This window comes from Melanerpes formicivorus, unplaced genomic scaffold (assembly GCF_026170545.1).
Source record: "Melanerpes formicivorus ecotype bairdi unplaced genomic scaffold, bMelFor1.0.p_v2 SCAF_28, whole genome shotgun sequence".
Taxonomy (NCBI): Eukaryota; Metazoa; Chordata; class Aves; order Piciformes; family Picidae; genus Melanerpes; species Melanerpes formicivorus.
Window position 1 is genome coordinate 3,931,078 of NW_027142380.1, and position 19,231 is coordinate 3,950,308.

Here is a 19,231-nt window from a genome sequence, read left to right on the forward strand (position 1 = left end):
GGCTTTTGCTGGTAGCAATCATCTCCTCTGGTAAATGAGATGCTTCTCTAGCTGTTGCCTCCTTCTGGGGTGCAGTTTGAGTTTCTGATCATTATATTTTACATGGTATGGGTATGACCAGCTTCTAAAACTCCTTCCACAACTCACATAAACCTGGTGCAAAGCAAGCACTTCTCAGCTACTCGCCCTTGAGCCAGCCTCTTTTCATCTTGCCTGCTGAGACAAACCACATGGCAGACACTACTTGCAGAGACACCATTTGCTGTCACGGGATTATTCCCATTTATTCACTGCTTATCCCAATGTGGCATAAAAAATGGAGTGGGATTATCCTGGCCCCAGCCAGCAGCATGTGCTGGTGAGTGATGTAACATACGTTCTGCTTCTTGCATCCTTTAGTTAACATTTTTGCCTGTTACAACTCAATTCTTTCCTCTCTAAGTACCTAAATTGCCCTTGAATGTTTTCCTAGTGTGACCTTCATGACAGTACTTTCACATCTCATCTATTTTCCTCCATGTCCAAACTGAGTCCTGCCTTGCTGTTCCCAGCACCATCCTACAGAGGTTGTACCATGCTGCTCTGCTTTTCCAGCTGGCACCCCATGGTCCGTTCCCCTGCACTTGCAGCTTGCATGCACCAGCCTACCAGCAATTTTGGCTGGAAGAATAACCATCATCAGTCTGGTGTGGGGAGGTGTTCCTCACAGCAAAGAAAAGGCACGTTGTGAAATGCTGTTTGCTGCTCTCTTGAGCAGAGACAAAGGTGTCCTGGGTTGCGGTCATCAAATGCTTGCTGTTAATTGCAGCAAGCCTCCTCATCCACTGCACCCCCACTTCGTGCCCATCAGCAGGGCTCTCTGCAGACATGCTGAGCTCCCTGTTTCATGCATTTGCTGATTGTGCCAGCTCTTTGGCACCCATCCATTCTGCTGTTGGGTGGCTGGATCTCACCCTTGCTGTGTATTTTCTGGTCATAGCCATCTTTGGTCAGATGCCATTTAGACACCGGTCCAACTCATCAAACAACTTGCTCTCCTGCTGAAGGCCTTGGACTTCAGTCAAGTTAATCTCTGAGAAACCCTCTCGTCTTCAGTTTGCTGCAGGAAGTATTTGGTTTGTGCTGGCTTCATTTTTTCGGTCTTATTTTTCACTGGTGTATATTTATAGCCTCTCTCTCTATATATATGTATAGACACTCTATATAGTTAAATATATTGCTCTATACATGCACACTACACTGTATATTTGTAACCACACACACATGCATGAGCTCATCTATCTAAATAGGTATGCATATAATAAAGCTTGCAAAAGTCTTGCTTGCATTCATTTTCCTCTCAGAGCTTTTTCTTCCTGGAGTTTTGCCTGAGACATAATTTTCTGGTTTGCTTCATTTTGCCTTTAAAATCTATTCTCGAAGAACATCTAAAATTACTAAACTGTTTATTCCATTGACTTTTAATGTCTAGAACCTTTGCAAAGAAGCATTCTTGGAGCAGCTATTTTCAGCTACCTTTTTTATACCTACTTGTGTTTTGTGCTGCTTTACTTGTAGTTTCCATGACAATTATCCCCAGAGTTAAAGGCAGCCTTGCCCTTGGTTGCTGTTTTGCAAAGCTGCCCTCGCTCCTGGCCATCAGAGAATCTGACTGCAGAAGTTCATGCTGGATTCTGTTGGTTTATTTCACGTCTCTTGTATGTCCCACTAGCACTATACAGGTGCTGCAGGCTGCTGTAATATATATATATATATATATATTGCATTTCACATATTGCTATGGAAATGGTTTGGAGGGCAGAGCTGTCTCATCCTTGAAGGGAGCGGCATATTGTGACTGGTGGAAGAGGACAGATTGGCCACAGAAGGATTTGTACCACGGATTACCAAGGTAACCTACTGCCTAACGTGGATTCCCACCAGTACAGTGAAGCTAGGTTTGGCACATAATAGAATAAAAGAGGAATGTGGAAAGAACAGGTTTGGGCTGTGTGTGGGTGCCAGTTGTGCAGACCCTGAGCCCTGGCTGGCTTCTGTCCCACTGTACCTCAGCACCAGCTCCCCTGGGCACAGCCTCTGCCCTCTACAGTGCTTAAATGCTACTCTCATACTGCAAAGCTCTCCAAACATGGAAAAAAAAAGAGGGTATTTTGACTGTTTGAAGCATATATTGAATATTTTGAACCATATATTGACTATTTCAACATCTTTTAACATTTCTAGCATCTCCTTGGGCTTTTCCTATTGCTCATTCCTCCTTTCCTGTTTTCTCCATCCAACATCTAGTGACTCACAGCCATTCCTGAAGTGCCAAGCAGCAATCCTTTGATAAATCATATTTATGTATTTCCTTATTATTCTTATTTATTCCACCTGGTACATACAGAATCACAGAAACATTCAGGTTGGAAAAGACCCTCAGGATCACCAAGTCCAACCAATAACCCTACTCTACAAAGTTCACCCCTAAGCCATGTCCCCAAGCACCACATCCAAATGCCCTTTAAACACATCCAGGGTTGGTGACTCAAACACCTCCCTGGGCAGCCCAGCTCTGAGCTTTCTGTATGATCTACTCTCAACCCTTCCAGTACCTCCTTACCCTTTCTGTGTATCGTTTTTCCCCCTTAGTGGACCATTTCCTTCCATTTTTCCATGCGCTGCCTCCTTTCATTTTTTACCTACTCATGTCCTTCTCTCTCACCATCCCCAGCTTCCTCTCCTGAATCCACTTAAGTGTAATCTAAAACATGCTGCATGGAAGTGGAAGCCCAGAGAAATATTTGCTCTGGCCCTCACTCACACCTCACGATGCCAGTGAGCTCTGAGACAGTGGATTCTCAGCCCTGCAGTAAAATGAGCCTTTCCTGTAAGCTGAAAATCTGAGTCTTTCTCACAAACTGCAGTCAAGATGATTGTCAGCTCCAAAAGTGTCTTTTAACTCAAATCAAAGCAGAGCATTCAGAGCAGATTTCTGAATTTCCACCATGATAAAACTAATTACAATTACCAGCCTGCTACTGAAACAGAAAGCATCCAGAATGTCACAACACTTGAAGTTATATTTTAAGGAGCAAACATACCAGATCAGACAAAAAAAGAAAAGCTTCCAAAGTCCAAAGTGATTGTCTTCTTAAGCAGCCTTAGTTGCCTGTAGCACAAACAGGAATGAAGAATGAAGGGAAATAGAGAGCCTTGCAGATAATCCACATGGAGAATGTGACCTGAAAATTGGTCATGTATGATCCAGTAGTAAATTGTCCCCAATTAACAACTTACCTGCCCAACTGCCACCACCTATCAACTGACTAATTCAGCTCCCAGTGTGTGAGGGAGAGCAAGAGGTCCCATTTAAGGTGGTTATGGGATAATGGATGCCACTAGCTGGATGCCAAGAGCAGCTCTTCAAAGCTCTTTAAGCGTTTATTCATCCTTGTAGTTGCTCTTACTCATCTCATCCTTAGTCAGATGAAATGCAGAGTTTTGCAGCCATACTGGGTGAATCACCCTGCCCTTTGGGAACAAATTATCCCAGTCTGGGAAAACCTTTGGGTGCCTGCCAGCAGTATGTGACCCTGCTTGAGTGGGGAGGGACATCTGGGGAATGGAGCTAAACTAGAAGTGGGTAGATTCAGATTGGATGTTAGGAAGAAGTTCTTCCTCCTGTGGGTGGTGAGACACTGAAACAAGTTGCCCAGGGAGGTGGTAGAAGCTCCATTCCTGGAGGTTTTTAAGGCCAGGCTGGATGTGGCTCTGGGCAACCTGGTCTAGTGTGAGGTGTCTTACCGGGACCCAGAGGCTGCCTGTTGTGGGTAGCTCCAGCACTGTGAAGTTAACCTCACTTTCCTGAGGGTTGCTAGTGTTTGATCTTCTTCTATCCTTATGCCCTGCTGTGTTTCCAGCCCCAACAGCTTGAGAGAAACTGTGGTAAGGGCTGTATTTACAAGATGCCATGTGCTTAGGGCTATACTCAGCTAGTCGTGCTGAGATGCCCAGCTGGGCTTCTCCAAGTTGCCTGATCTGTACAGTGCCTATCTGCACCTCTTCCTGGGCCAGGTTGGGTAATGACATGGCTATGAAGAAGTCCAAGAGGTGGCAGAGAGACTAAAGGAAAGGCCAGCCCAGGTAGTGGAATGGACTATGAGGATGCCCAAGTGATGGTAGAACAAATTAGAGGAAAAGAGGCAGTTTAGGACCAAGCCCCTACCTCCGTACCCTACCATGCACCACAGCTTTGTCTCAAAGTAGTAGCCAGGCTGGAGCTCCCAAACAGTGTCTTTCCATGTCTGGCTGAACTTGCCACGGTGCCCCAGGGATGTGGATTTTGGGAATGGTCATGGCTCGCTTCTTCTTGATTTGTAGTGTTTATGACCAGCTGTGGTTTTGGCATATAGTTCCTGTTTCAGCTTCTCCCCAGATGCATGGTTTGGGTAGCACAGAGATCTGCTCCCAAGGTCTCACACTGGGAGGGTGTTTTGTTTGTGGCTTTCCCAGCATCACTTTTTGATGATGAGGGAGCCAGGGAGTGGCTGCTCAGTGGTCCCCTTCTGTTGTTGCAGGGCAGATGATGTTTTCTTCCACGTTAGACAGACCATGAAAATGCACTGGACACTGGAAAGAGATGTCTTGAGCACACAAAGCAGCTTACAAGCCTGAGAGGAGGGGGGGGGGGGAGAATTTTTCATTTGGCAGAATGACATACATAGCGAGCACTCTTGTTTTTAATAAGCTCACAGAGCTTTCTCGAAAGCCAGGGATTCCGTTCTTTATTTATTCATTTTTCCATCCTGAACACATGAGGTATTTTCATTTCATCATGAATGCATGTGATGTCCAACTTCCAAAAAGCCTTTTACATGAAGGTGGGAGGTGGGGGGGAAGGAAAGCAAAGAATTTTTCGGATGCTGAAGTGAGCAGGGTGGAAGTAATCATGAAAGAAACCGCTGGAATATTCGCTCCGTGCTCAGAGATTGTGTGGCATCTTGTATTGTCTGAAACTGCACCAGAGAATAATTGTACGTGCAAATCTCTCAGGCTGGGGCAACAGGGAGAGGAGCCAAGCTCTGTGTCTCCATAGAGCTGGAAGAAATCTCTGATATTTCTGTTTGTCTGTGGAACAGCTGGGGGCTTCTCAGACATGAATCTAATTAAGCATATTCCTTGCCACAAACACTCCAAGTCCTGTTTCTCAGAGCCGACCCATCTTTCCTTTCCAAAAGGAAGCTTTTGGAAGATTGCTCTCATGCAGAATGCTTTCTGGTTTTTTGTTGTGGTCTGGGCAAAAGCAAATTATAGTTATTTGCTCGGTGCAGAATTTACTGCAGTCAATAATATTGACTGGTATCTGGGTATCAGCAGAATGTCATGCATTAATGATAGCTGAGTTTAATCCACAGGCCCAAGGGGGCTCCCGGCAGTGGTGTGAGTATTGGAACTGGCCAGGCTGGGGTGACATTTGAAATGACTGCTTCTCTCTCCCACAGGTACTGGAGCCCTGTCCCTGTCTTCTGCCCTGCCTGAGGTCTGCAGATGGTCAGGTTAGCACCACAATTCAAATACTGAGAGGTTTTTTGTGTCTCTGCTCACCATATCTCAAGCTTTAAAATAGAGGATCTTTATTCCTGGTAGATAAAAGGATTTGAGTCAGCAAGGGGCTGAACTTGAGCCTTTTCTTTCTGCCCAAGATGTGGAGCGGTACAAACCTCACTGCCTGGGTGCAGGGTGAGCAGCCCCAGCTGCAGCCCACATCACATCCCTGCTCCCTCAGTCACTGGGCACACTGAGCTCCTTCAGCTGTTTTTGTGGCATGAATCCCTTCTGCATGGCTCTGTGGGCTGGCTCCAAGTGGGCAACCATATCGTGGCCAGATCTGTCACCCCCTCGCCAAGACCCTGCGGTGGCCCCAGCCTCACCACAGCTCTGCAAGCCACTAATTTCCAGTCTCACAGCCACTTTGTTTTGAATCTTGGGTTTCAAATCATCCCAGACCAGAAGGAATATTGCTGTTTGCTTCATTCTGCTTGTTTTGTCTTGTGGCATAAGACTGGCACTGACCTCTCTGCTGCATGTGAAAACTCTCTCTGGATTTCTTGTATGTTTGGAGGAATCTTCTCCTGTTGATATTCCAAGGAATAAATTAACTGGAGGAAAATCCCAGTATTGATGCACTGCAGTTTTCATCCATCTGCTTTTTTTTCCCCAGCTCTCTTTAATTCCACTCTTAATCCATCTGATGCCAAGCACAAGGCATGGAGGAAGCTGGTCCTAGGCTTCATGTCCTGCTCTCTGGTGCAGTTAAAGTACAGCCGTGGCCAGGCTTGTCAGCAAGGCCCTCAGACCACCTAATACAACTGGAAAAAGCAGATAAGCTTTTGGTCACGTAAGCTCTTCCTTGGGTCTCTTATATGCAAAGTTATTTGTCTGTGCTCCTCAGATAGTTGATTTGTGTTCATTTGCATAAACCAAGTACAGCAAAACCCAGTGAAGTCTGCTGATCTGTTTTCACTCATGCAAGAAACATGATGGGAAGTGGAAGATATGATCATCTCTCTCCCTAGTGGCATCAGTAAGTATCACACATATCAGATTAAACCCTTGACATTTTTCCAACAGTGTGAAATTTGCTTGAAGATGTTGGAAAATGAGTTATAGATGTGGAAGCAGGGCTTGCAATATGAGTGCAAACACATTAACCCTAAACCCAATGTCATTTGTTTTCCCTGATAGCCTGGTGTGTGGAGCTGCAGTGGGAGAGCTCCTACCACGGCAGCAGAGCCTAGGGGTGAGTAGGATGTGAGCTGTGAGACAGAAATGCCTTTTGGCTCTTGAATAGTAATGGATAAATCTTGTCCATTGATCTGCAGGGATGCATCCCAGCAGTGAGGTGAGTCACCACCTGCTCCTGCAGGTGTCAGACTAGGTATAAGGAAGATCTTTTTTTATGCTGGAAGTGGTGAGACACTGATCCAGGTTGCTCAGAGTGGTGGTAGAAGCCCCATTCCTGGAAAACTTCAAGATCAGACTGGCTGGGGCTCTGACCAACCTGATCTATTTGAAGATGTCCCTGCTCACTGCAGGGGATTTGGACTAGGTGACTTTTAAAGATTCCTACCAACCCAAAGCATTCTGTGATTCCAGGTCTGCCAAGGTCAGAGTGCAAACCTCTCCCACAGCTGTGTGGCCCTCAGGGATTGCTGCCTAGCAGCTTGTGCATGAAAAATAAGGTTTTCGCTTAACCTGAGAGACAAAATCCCTCAGGGGTTACTACATCATGGTTACCCACATGTAAATGACTTTGAGAAAGCTGAAGGTTGGAGATTTGAAGGTGCTGTGGGCAGGACTGAGTCTTTGACCTAGAAGTTAAGGTCAGGACCCTCATATGTCTTGTAATGAAGCTGGTTTTAGTTTTTTGCTGCAAAAACTCTCCAGCAGGTTTTCAGATGCTCCTCCCTCCAGTGTGCCACAGTCAGAAGGTGCACTAGGTTAACAGTGTTGGATCTTCCATGCTGTCATTCAAGGTCTTTCACATCCTGCTGGTGAAACCTAGTCCTGGTACAGAGGGTCCATCTGTGTGCAGCATATCCTGCTTGGTACCTTTCAGCCCCTTCACGTGCAGAGCATCAATGAGCAGCCAAGGCAGAGCTGAAGTGGAGACAGGAGAAATATTGAGTATTGTAAGGAACAGGGTGATTTTATTCCATGGGTATTGTTATGGCAATTATGCTATTCAAACTAGTTTTGATGCCTCTTACTAATTTCTTTTGCATTATCCTCTTGCCCCCTTGGAGATGACCAAGACAGAGCTTGATTGCAGCTGCTGTTTGTGAGTGCAGCAGTTCCTTAGGAGCCATCAGGAGTGCAGCATCCGCTGGAGTTGCCATGGAGATGCCCAGGCTGGTTATAAGGCAGGTGAACCGCTCTGGCTTCTGCTGCCGGCTCTTCCCTCCTGGGGGACATGGCTGCACAGCCTGACACTTGAGCAGGAGGGAAAAACAGCCCCACACCAGGCAATATTGCTGCTCAGAGAGATGCTTGTTGAAATCAGAGTATGGACGAGGTGCTTGACAGCTTGATGAGGACCCACGTGCCAGAGTGGTGAAACTGTTGGAAGTAATAAAGCTGAGCCTGAGACCTACATCTAGTGAGACCTGATCTAGTGTGAAGTGTCCCTGCCCATGGCAGGGGGGGTGGAACTAGATCATCCTTGAGGTCCCTTCCTACTCTAACAATTCTATGATTCTATGATCTGCACGTGGAGATGGACTGACAGGGGGAGGCAAACCTCCGTCCCAAAAATCCTGAGTGCAATCTTCTGCAGATGCAGGTTGGCCTCACTGCCGTGGCTGGGAGCTACTCCAGCCAGTGCTGGGTGTTTAGGTCCCCATCAGAGGAGGAGGTAGCTCTTTCTAGGGTTGTGCTGTAGCACTGAGAAATCTGGCCTTTCAAAATTTGGCAAGCTTGGTGTAGCTTGAAGTACAGTATTAGCATAAATTAGCTGAGAACACATTTATCTGTGGCAGAGTGAAGGTTGCTGTTTGGCAGCAGGTGGCTTCCTTTTCCTTTTATGCAACAGTTACTCTGTCTTCACTTAATAAACATCTATCAGATAAAAAGGTGATGCTGTTGACATGCAGCTCATCTATTCTTAGATTTGGCATTTGGGAACATAGTTTCACTGCTCAGATCCGACTGGAAGCATGTACCATTTCCCAGGCAGGAAGGCTCTTCACTGTTAATAAATGCTGACTCCGATGTAAATGCAAGATGAGCATACATCCTCCTTGCCCTGGAAGGGCACCTGCATTTTTTATGCTTAGGTTTGTCCCCCAAAATCAAACTTCTTGCACATAGTTCTGCTCTGGAGTGTGGGGAGCCCTTTCCTCTCACAGTCCAATCATGTGAGAGACCGCCAGGCAATTGACTGAGGTCTATCTGCTCTATAGATTCCATTATTTTATCTACCTACCTATTTACCTCTCTACCTATTTCCCTCCCTCCCTCCATACCTCTCTATCTATCTATCTATCTACCTACCTACCTCCCTGCCTACTTCTCTACCTACTTCCCTCCCTCCCTCCCTCTCTGCCTTCCTCCCTCCCTCTCTGCCTTCCTCCCTCCCTCTCTACCTCCCTCCCTCCCTCTCTACCTCCCTCCCTCTCTCTCTCTCTCTACCTACCTACCTCTCTACCTACCTACCTCTCTACCTACTTCCCTGCCTACCTCCCTCTCTCCCTACCTCCCTCCCTCTCTCCCTACCTACCTCTCTATCTATCTATCTCCTACTTTATAGATAGCCTACTTTATAGGCTATCTATAAAGTAGGAGACATATATATGTATATAGATGACATATGATCATGTCCCTCAAAATACAAAGTTAGAGCAATTTTTACAGGTTTCTGCCATCTGAGTGAAGGTCAAGAATCCTTTATCTTTCTTCTTTTGAGAACAGTAATGGAAAAAAAAGTATTGCCAGATATGGAAACAGGGTCAGAAAGCTGCAGATAAATGGGGCAGAGCATTGAATGAAGTGACAGGAGACCTAATTATGGGATTGAAGTTATGGGATGAAATAGGTAAAAATCTCACAGGAGCTTGTATCTCCTTGTACCTTTTTGCAAGAACTCCAAATGCTCTTTCCTCTTCTTACCTAAACCTTTCAGAAATCAGTACATTTTTAGCTGAAAGTTGGAGGCAAGGACCAAATAACCTTGGCATTAAACAGCGCATTTTTATGGACCAAGAACAGCTGGAGAGATGTTCACAGTTCCTCCTTGTGTTCAGGTTTGGGTGGCTGACCTTAGGAATGTGGGTGAAGCCAAGGGAAACAGTTAGGGCTTTCCCCCCACTTCTTCAACGCAGAATTTGTACTCACCACCACCATGTGACCAATTGTGCTTTCTACCATCTACCCACTTCATGTGCCTAATTTAGAAGGACAAAATTATGTAGTACCAAGACATTATATCATGACTGCAGCAGTCAGTTCATCCTACCTGCTTGCCCTGCCTGGGCGGGATGGGGCACATTTGCAGGCAAGTTTGCACACAGAGGAGTGAGCGTTCACATTCCTACCGAAGTACTTGCACATCCCAGAGCTCAGACTTGCTTGTGCAGATGGCATTTGGCAGGACAGATGGGTCAGCCAGCCATAAAGCTCAGAAATTCAGGCTGCTGAAATCCTGAAATATAGGGAATTTCAGTCTGAAGGAAGAAATCTGGACATGTTGATGTTGTATTGAGAAAACAACCCCATGTGTGGGTGAAGAATGAGGAGCATGTGCTCTGCAGGTGGGCAGCGTGCTGGGGATGCTGCTAGTGTGCTTGGGATGCTGCTAGCGTGCTTGGGATGCTGCTGGGCAGTGTGCTGCTGCTGCTGCTGGGAAGCAAGTAATTTCCTCAGTCCTTTGCTGGGGAAGTTATGGTAATGCATGGGTGAGAGGAACATTCTCGCTTGGGGGTGTGTAGCTTCACTCCCACTCTTCATGAGGCTCTTCCATTCCCAAGGCTCTATGAATAAATAATGTGGTATGAAAATGAAGGCAATGTGGTTATCAGGGCTATTAGACAAAAAATTATACTGGGAGCTGATTTAGATCTGGATATTCTGCTAGTTTAATGTTGTGGCTATTGGAGAAATCACTTCTCTGGAAGGCCACATGTGCTGGTGGGGTAAGGGTATGACACTGGTCCTGGGACAAGCTTATCTTTAGGAAAGAGCATTGTGGAATCTGGCTCCACATCGGTGAAACTTGATTACTGCCTTATCATTCAGAGCTCAAGGGATGTATTCATGCTGTTATTAGAATATGTTCTTTCCACATGGCTCCTCATATAAATGATGGAGGCTGTGCTGCAGAACTCGGTGCATCTGTGTGTGTGTGCACAGGAGAGGGAGAGCTTCAGTAAATGAAAATCTATCTGCTTTCTGTGCTGGAGATGGATGCTCAGTGCAGAGCAAAGGCAGCTTGATTTGGCATTTGCAGTGAGCACTGGTTGATGGAGGGGTACAAACTCCATGCACCAGGAATGGAAGCTTTCTGTAACTGGTTGAGGACAGAGATGGGGCTCCTCTGGAAGCCCCTCAGATCTTAAAGCTGCCCAAAGCAGCAGCTCAGAGTCCTGAGGATATTCTCCCCATTTCTGCAGCAGTGTTTGTTGCTGATTCTGTGGAGAGAGTACCCAAGTGGAAACAAACCAGAGCTGTGCTGGAGTGTTCACACCACTTGGCTATTCCTGGTCCACAATCCAGTACTGCCAGCACACTGCTTCCCACCAGCTAATAGAAGGGCACTGGTCCCAGGCCAAACCCTTACACCAGCTATTTTATTGCCAACAAACCCAGGGACTTGAACCTTGCTTTGATGCAAACAGCTGGGAACCTGCTCATGATGCTGGGGGAAATCCCAAGCAGTGCTGGCACATCCCAGTTAAACATAGAATCATGGAATGTTTTGGATTGGAAGGGACTGCTAAAGGTCATCTAGTCCAACTGCAATGAGCAGGGACATCTTCAACTAGATCAGGTTGCTCAGAGCCCCATCCAAACTGACCTTGAATATTTCCAGGCATTGGGCTTCTACCACTGCTCGGGGCAGCCTGGGCCAGTGTTTCACCACCCTCAGCACAAACTATTTCTTCCTTATATTCAGTTTAATTGCTCCTCTTCTAGTTTAAATCCATTAGCCCTTGTCCTGTCACAATAGGTCCTGCTAAAAAGACTATCCCCATCTTTTTTAAAGCCCCCATTTAAGTACTGAAAAGCTGCAAGGTCTCCCCATGGCCTTCTCTTCTCCAGGCTGAGCAACACCAACTCTCTCAGCTTGTCCTCATAGGGGAGTTGTTCCAGCCCTCAGATAATTTTGGTGTCTCCCTTCTGGACCTGCTCCAACAGCTCCATGTCTTTCTTGGGCTGAGAGCTCCAGAACTGGAGGCAGAGTAGAAGAGGAGAATAACCTCCCTCAACCTGCTGGCCACAGTCCTCCTAGTCCTTGGCTGAGTGCAGAACACAATGCTGGAGCTGCACTTTTGGTTGATAGTTTTGCTAAAGCTGTTCAGTCTTCAGCTGTGTCATCAGTGACAAATGGGTAAGGGGGGATTTATTGGGAGAGCATTTTGCCTTCTCTGCCAAGAGCAGAGTAAGAACCCCCTCCCAGAGACCCAGGGGAACATTGTGAGTTCTCCAGCAGGTTGTCAAAACATCATTTTCATTAGGAAGTAGAAATCCCACTGCTGAGAAAGATTGCCTCAAGCAGATTTGGGCTTGCTACCCAGTGTTTTCATGGAGGATGCTCTGGTTTTCTTGCCAAAAGATGAGTCCAGGCCACAGCAAGGGAAAAGTGTTCCTGTGGGCAACAGCATGAATGAAAGAAACTTCAGACCTCTGGTGTCTATGTGTGCAGGGATAGAGGTATTGTTTTCTCTCTGGAGAGAGGGCTTACCTCCTGGAGAAGACCTTGTGCCTGAGCACTTGGCAAAACACCCCTGCAAGTGTTTGATATAGAAGGTTCTCTCACTGCCCCCAAGCTTTGGCTTAGAATCATAGAATCAACAAGGTTAGAAAAGACCTCAAAGATCATCAAATCCAACCTGTCACCACAGACCTCATGGCTACTAGACCATGGCACTAACTGCCACATCCAATCTCCTCTTGAACACCTCCAGGGATGGTGACTCCACTACCTCCCTGGGCAGCCCATTCCAATGGCTAACAACTCTTCCTGTGAGGAACTTTCTCCTCACCTTCAGCCTAAACTTCCCCTGGCACAGCTTGACACTGTGTCCTCTTGTTCTGGTGCTGGTTGCCTGGAAGAAGAGAACAACCCCCACCTGTCTACAACCAGTTGAGTTTTCATGTCTTTAAACTGCCTCAATATTCTAGAAACAATTTTGGGTTGTTTTGACCTGAAAGAATCAAAGTGTTTCTTTTATGACAAGGCTGACAGATGCTTTGACTAGTGGAACTGAAAATCAGGACTTTCAGCCTAAGAAATGTTGCAATATCATTTGCATACAAACAGGGACTTAGACGAGCACTTGGAGATTTCTTGCACTTGCAAATCCTGACACTTGAGATGAATAAAAGGAATTCTACTCCCTAAGCCCAGTGGATGCTCAGCAATAATGACATTCTCGTCAGCGTTCGTTTGAAACTGCAAACTGTGAAAGTGATACTGGGAGATTTTCTGACTTTCTTCCATACCAGTCGGGCTCTCCTGATACTCTCCTGGCTGTTAACAAGCAAGGAGCATTAAAGGCAGCGGTCTCTGGGGCTGCAGTAAAGCCTCCGTGGGGAGCAATGCTTGCTTGCTTCAGTTCTCTGTGCATCCAAAATCAACTTCCTCTCTTTGCATCTTTTGCCATATAAACGATTATGTTCATAAATATGCAAAGAGTTGCTTCCTCTGAGCAAAACCCTTTACCATCCCAACTGGGCCAGGTGGTGAAGTCAGGCACGCTTACTCCTAATCATTGCAAATTCCAAAATAAGCTGCTGGAAGCCCGTGTGGCAGGAGGAGGCTGCCGACCAGGGCACGCGTCTGCTGTGGGAGATGCTCTGATGCCCCTGCCTCAGGGGGCTGTCCACCGTGCTGCCGAGTACCCAGTGTGGAAACCAGCTTTCCCTTCCCCTTCTCTTTCCCTTTTCTTCTTATTTCCCCTTTCTCCTTCTCTTTCTTTCTCCTTCTCTTTCTTTCTCCTTCTCTTTCTTTCTCCTTCTCTTTCTTTCTCCTTCTCTTTCTTTCTCCTTCTCTTTCTTTCTCCTTCTCTTTCTCTTTTCCCCCCTTCTCTTCCCCCCTCCTTCTCATTCTTTCTCCTACTATTCTCCTCTATTTTCCTCCTCTTTTCTCTCCTTTTTTCTCTCCTCTTTTCCCTCCTCTTTTCCATCCTTCCCTTTCTTTCTCCTTCTCCTTCTCCTCCTTCTTTCTCTTTCCCTGTTTTCCCTTCCCTTTCCTTGTTCCCTTTCCCTTTTCCTCAGTGTGACACATAAGTATTTCACTATTTTGCAGAGCCACCACATAAATTATTCTGCAGCCCTAATCTGACCAGCTGTATTTACTGTCCTGGGCCAAGAACTCCAAAGTCTGCTGCCTCTTGACACTGATGGGTTTTTTTCTGTTTCAGATTTGGCAGTGTGTCAAGGTGAGATCTGACCCAAGCAGATGGGATGGGCTCACAAAAAAAATCTCAATCAGGCCAATATCTGAATGGCCTTTCCAACAGGCACTCTGTGGAGCCCTGGTGCCTTGTGAATGAGCAGAAATAATTACAGAACTGCAGCATCTCCAGATGTTTTGTATATGTTTCAGTCTTCATTTATTTGTTTTGTGTGCTGAGTTACTTGGGATACAGAAAAATGTAACTAATGAGTATGTGATGAGCAGCAAGAAAGGATCTCTGCCCTGCCTTACTCTTCCAAAAAAAGCTAATTGAGTACCAAAATAAAAACTGCTTGAGTCTGCTTCAGCATCAGCCATCAAAGCTGAGCAAATAATTGATAATTAAAGTCTGACTTCTTAAAAGAATTTTAAAAATAAGCCCCCCCCTTGTATACAGCTTAACTGAGCTCTTTGGAGTAGTGAGGATCTTGACAAGGTTTTTGTAGATAGGAATGAGGTATGGCTGGGGTGGGGGCCTGAGTGTGCTCGCATCCAACTGCCAACAAAACTGCCTCCAACCCTGAGCCAGAGCCACTGGTTTACATTAAAACAGTTTTCCTTCATCTGAGGTTTTGAAGCTCCTTGTTGGTAAAACCATTCTTGTGGTGGAGGCTTGGAGATGGGGAAAGGGGTATGGAGAAGCAGCAGGAGTGAGAGGGTGAGGGGATCACTGCAGCTGGGGTGGGAGCTGGGCTGGGTTTGTTACAAATCCAGGCGTATGCTAACATATACATTGGCTAATATACACAGAGCCTGGCTCAGGGCTAGCTTTCCGCTGGGGGTGATGTTTGTATGGTATGGCAGTCTGTGAGACTGTGTACTTGATTGTATGAATTGTGTGTGTGTATATATATTTATGTATATATCTGTATATACACACACATGTGTATGTGTATGCATGTATATACTGTGATCTGATGTGTGCTCTTCAGAGCTTAATGCTTTATTTAGACTGAATTAACTTGCTTCACAGGGCTTTGTTTATCCATTTTAATAAATCAGCTCTTTCAGATTAATCTTGCCTTAAGAGTTGATCATATCCAGAGCCTCCAAGAGAGCAGCAGATATAAATATTTGCTCTTACAACAGGAAAACTCTCCTGAGACTGCTTTAGCAAATGACTGGGTTTGTCTAAAACAGAGAAACTGGTAATTTGCTGAGTTATTAATAAGAAGAGGAGAAGAAGCAGAAAGGTGGAGCTGTAGATAAGGGGCCTTAGGTCCCTGAGGTAAGGGACAGTGTGCCATCAAGCAGGTTATGCCTACAAACTGCCTTCCTCTGCTCTCCCAGGTGAGGCTGGAGGGAGATGAAGCTGATGGTCTTACGTGACTGGAGGCACGTCTAGCACAGTGCTGGAGTCCAGTGTCAATGGACAGAAGCAGCAGACTCAATTAATTTAGATGTTGTCTCTTTTTCCCCTTTTTTTCTTTTCCTACTCAGAGGTCCATACAGGCTTTCTTGCCACTAGAAGTGATTACAATAGTGTCTTGCTGTCTTAGCACATGAAATCTCAACCCCCAGCAGTACCTACCTGGTCATAAAAGCTTTTCATTTATTTATTAATTTGTATTTATTAAATATTTTGCATTTATTTCAACATTGTCAAGTGCTGAAATAGCTGTGGAATGGCTTTCCTAAGGGACACGTAGGCAGATAGCAGTGGGACTGTCCAAAGCAAAGGACCTGGATGGGGAGCCAACACCCTTCAGCTGGTCAGTGCTTGTCTGCAACCGATTTAAAAGGAATGGAAAGGTGCAATCTCACCCTCAGCAAAGTGAAGGGAGCTGATCAAGCCATGCTGGTATAACCCAGAAAATGGATACTGAAGGTGTCTGGGTTGGTGAGCTCATATGCAGTGATGACAGAGTGGGAAAAGGTCAGTTCTCAGCTGCGGTTGCTCTAGGTGGCCCAGAAGGGTGGTGGCTTCCTCATGGGAGATGGAGTGGTAAAATCTGGCTGACAAGACTCCCACTTTGTGGGCTGATGTAAATCCAGTTGCTACAAGAAATGTTATTACTGGGCACAGTTTATAAATGCACCAATATGTCATGACTTGTGGATGTTTTTCACAGTATCGCCAAGGTTGGAAGAGACCTCAAGGATCATCGAGTCCAACCTGTCACCACAGACCTCATGACTAGACCATGGCACCAAGTGCCACATCCAATCTCCTCTTGAATACCTCCAGGGATGGTGACTCCACCACCTCCCTGGGCAGCACATTCCAATGACTAATGACTCGCTTGGTGAAGAACTTTCTCCTCACCTCGCGTCTAAACCTCCCCTGGCGCAGCTTGAGACTGTGTCCCCTTGTTCTGGTGCTGGTTGCCTGGGAGAAGAGACCAACCCCTTCCTGGCTACAACCACCCTTCAGGTAGTTGTAGAGGGCAATGAGGTCACCCCTGAGCCTCATCTTCTCCAGTCTAAACAACCCCAGCTCTCTCAGCCTCTCCTCATAGGGCTTGTGCTCAAGGCCTCTCACCAGCCTCATTGCCCTTCTCTGGACATGTTCAAGTGTTTCAATGTCCTTCTTAAACTGAGGGGCCCAGAACTGGACACAGTACTCAAGGTGTGGCGTAACCAATGCAGAGTACAGGGGCACAATAACCTCCCTGCTCCTGCTGGCCACACTATTCTTAATACAGGCCCATTTTTGGAAATGGGACCCTGTTCTCTCCTTAATGGCCCTTTGCACTCAAACAGGAGCTGAATTACTAAAGAGTTTTCAGGATCTAGGTTGAGGATGTGTTGCATAAAAGCAAAATCTTTAAAATGAAGTCCTCTGAAATTGCTTTCAGCTAATGAGCTTCCTCTGGCCATGTAGGATGGTGATCTAACAGGTGACAGATAATCTCCAGGAGAATGAGGACAGCCTAGATTTCAAGAATAGCACAATTGTATGTAAATGTAAAAGGCACAGAGAGCTTTAATTTATTTATTTTAGCCTGAAAGTTCATCAGATAACATGGCAGCTCCCAGCTCAGGAGGCCAGATTAGCTGCAAGGGCAAAGGGGAGCAGGGGCAGCAGTGCCAGAGCAGTGCCAGGGGCCGGGTTCCGTCAGCCCTGTGCTGCTGTTTGGGGTATTAAATCGTAGTGCTAAATGCATGCCTGTTTCTCAGCAGCCTTTTCTCTAACTGCTGCCTTTAATTAAACCCCCACCCAATGCTGCTGTCTTTAAGCTCTGCACAAACACCTGTCTCTTCATAAGCAGGTGGGTTTGCCAAGCTTTCTCCCTGAATTTTCCAAGTTCTTCTCCTTTGAGCTTGCTAGCAGCTGTGTAGCCAGAGCCAACAGGTCTTTTGCAGGTAGAGGATTATCTGCCTACAATAGTTTCCAAATCAGGGTGCCTATAATTCTTTCTAACCTCGTACTTCCTATCTCTGCATCTTTGTGCAGTTGATTATGATTTATCTGCATGGGTTCAGGGTTGTGTGGCTTTCAGCCACAAGCCTCAATGTGCTGGATGCTTCTCCTGCACAGCTCCAGTGGTTTTGGGGCCAGCACGCTGCCCATGTCAGGGAATTTTGGGTGTTGTAGGGACCCTGCTAAGCCACCCCAGCCTGCTGGGGAGAATGGACACGAAGGATGCTGCACTTCTGCTGGTGCCTGGGCTGCAGCCAAGCGTGCAGCGCAGACATTGGCTTCGCAACAAGGGAACAGCTGCTGAGGGGTTGTGTGGCTGCCTGCTGGGGACCAGCATGAGGGACATGATGCTGCTCCAAAGCAGATTCCTAAAGGCAGCCTAATCCCCTGGCCATGGTCAGCATTGCATGGCTATTGCATGGGTCACAAGGTCTTTTATTTTCTTTTGGGGGGGGGAGGGAGAGTGTGTGGGTAAGAAAAAGGGGGGGTAGGGAGAGAGAAATAATGAAAACAATTTTAATGGAAGAAAATTGTGGCAGCAACAAACCTGATCACATTTTATTATTTATTTAAGCAACAGTGACAGTGTGCCAGGCTGACTCTGGAAACACAGCTGGCTGGGGTCCCAGCAATAACCTTCTCACTCCCTCATCCAGACAGTAACCCCAGCACTGTGCCCAGCTGCCCACCCAAGGAAACTGGACCTATTGACATTCATCCTGAGCTTTAGGTTGTGTCACCTTTACTCCATTATTGGAGACATGGAAGCAAATGCCTGTACATGGACCCTGTTCCCACAGGCACTGGCACCCGTGCGCAGCATGCACAGAGAGGCAAAGCTGCAGGGCCAGATGGCCGCAGAGCAAAATTTGACAGACTCGGAACTCCAGCACTCAGGTTCAGTGGGTTTGTCAGAAATGGTTAATCATACTCCAAATGGGCTAAGAAAAGGGAGAGAGGAAAAAAAATATGCTTTCTTTTTAATTTTGTTTAAATGCATCTATCTCAAAGGTTATGGGACTTCTGGGAGCTCAGAGGTTTGGAAGCTGTGGTTCCACTTATATTGCTGAAGTTTGTACCAACTCAGTCTTTATTAGCGCTATCCTTACAAAATGAAGCCTTTCCTTTATGCAGGGGAAGGGAGCATCACCCAAGGTAGTCTGATCTCCCCAGTTTGTTGGCCTGTTTTGATTCCTGTCTTGCATCAAAGGTGGGTTGCACATCAATGGCCTGTAGGGATGCAGAGATGTTCTACAGCCTCTCTGCCTTTTGAAGGGCTGCTTCCAGCAGTGATACCATCCCACCTATAGGGACTCCAGGCCCTGGATTTTGGTACAAAATTGCATGGGAAAAGGTGCTAGAGTTCTGCTGGGAGGAGTCTTCACAGCTTGTTACATTACCCCTGGGGCGAGGCAGCAGCAGGGAAAGGGGAAAGGCTGGGGATTAGTTTTTCACCATTTGCTGAGCGATTCAGGCTCCTGCTGTATAAATAGCAGCTCAGCTGTACTGAGCTGACAGACAACATTCATTGTGCTTTTAATCACTGACAATGAATTAAATTGTACATATTAAATACCAATTATGCTATAACCTGTAGTTATGGTGTCACACTTGCCACTGAAAGCAATACCCCTACTCGACTTAGCAGGTCTGTTTCGTAAAACATGGGAAGATCTGTGATCTGTCTAAGGAAAAGGCTGTTATTTATCAAT